This window comes from Propithecus coquereli, unplaced genomic scaffold (assembly GCF_000956105.1).
Source record: "Propithecus coquereli isolate 6110/MARCELLA unplaced genomic scaffold, Pcoq_1.0 Scaffold27, whole genome shotgun sequence".
In the NCBI taxonomy this organism is placed as follows: domain Eukaryota; kingdom Metazoa; phylum Chordata; class Mammalia; order Primates; family Indriidae; genus Propithecus; species Propithecus coquereli.
The window spans coordinates 316533-317432 of NW_012148285.1; the positions used below are offsets into that span (position 1 = coordinate 316533).

Sequence of the window (900 nt, forward strand, 5' to 3'; positions counted from 1 at the left end):
CAGACGTCGGCGCTCGCGGCTGCGAGCGGTCGCTGTGCCTCGGCGTCCCGGAGCCGGCGCCCCCGGGAGCCCTCCGCGCCCGGCCCACGGTGAGTGCCGCGGCTGCAGCCGGTGCCGTCGGGCCGCCGTCGGGGCTCGGCCCTGCGCCCCGACCCGGACGGACAGCAGCCGCCGCCCCCCAGGAGCCGCCCCCTTGGGCCCTGGTGTCCCAGCACCAGCGCTGCGCTTGTCGCGGACCCCAGGGGGCGGGGGAGGGGAGCTGTAGAGGACGCTCCCTGGGCCCTGGGAAACTGAGGCCCCGCATGCACGGAGGGGCGGGGTCTCAGGGGCATTTCTCTTGCTGCCCCCATCCCGCCCTCCCCCCGGAGCGCGCACGGGCGGGCGGGGGCAGGGCCAGACCTCCGCGCCGCGGGGCACCCGCGACCACCGTCCCCTCTCCCCCTCCACCCACCCTCGCTCGAGCTTCCACCCGGCGCCGCCTCCCCAGTGGAGGCCACAGACGGGGTCGGGTCCGAGGACCCCGAAGACACTGGGGGCTCCCCAGCGCCCCTCCTGGGCTGGGGGAGGAAGACGACCCGCCCTTGTCTCTCCCACCCTCCCGCCGGTCCTCGTGGGGCCCCCGAGTACCCCCGAAATCCCGCCGGCGCCGGCCCCGCGCGTCCCCTCCTCGCCTTCCCTGCCAGGGCTGGAGGCTCTGGGGACAGGTTCCCCAACTGCCCACGGACCGCCCACCCTCCAGTGGGAGAGAGACCCCAATAGAACTGGGGGGTGGGGCTCCCGCGGGTCCCCACAGACCAGCGAGGCCGAGAAGGGGTACGGGGAGGGTGGAGAGAGGGGAGCCGCTGCGGAGACAGGTGAGTGGAGACAGGTGGGGCCTGAGGAAGGAGGCGCCCAACGCCC

At 76.1% G+C, this 900-nt stretch overlaps 1 protein-coding gene across 2 annotated transcripts in view; it reads left to right on the forward strand.

The window, feature by feature from the left end:
* Positions 1-7: 7 nt before the first annotated feature.
* Positions 8-900, forward strand: part of BAIAP3 (BAI1-associated protein 3) — an 18223-nt gene continuing 17330 nt past the window's right edge. For both annotated transcript variants that reach the window (XM_012647673.1, XM_012647674.1), the window contains exon 1: positions 8-89. The gene's annotated coding sequence lies outside the window, so the exon portion shown is untranslated. The remainder of the gene's footprint in view (positions 90-900) is intronic.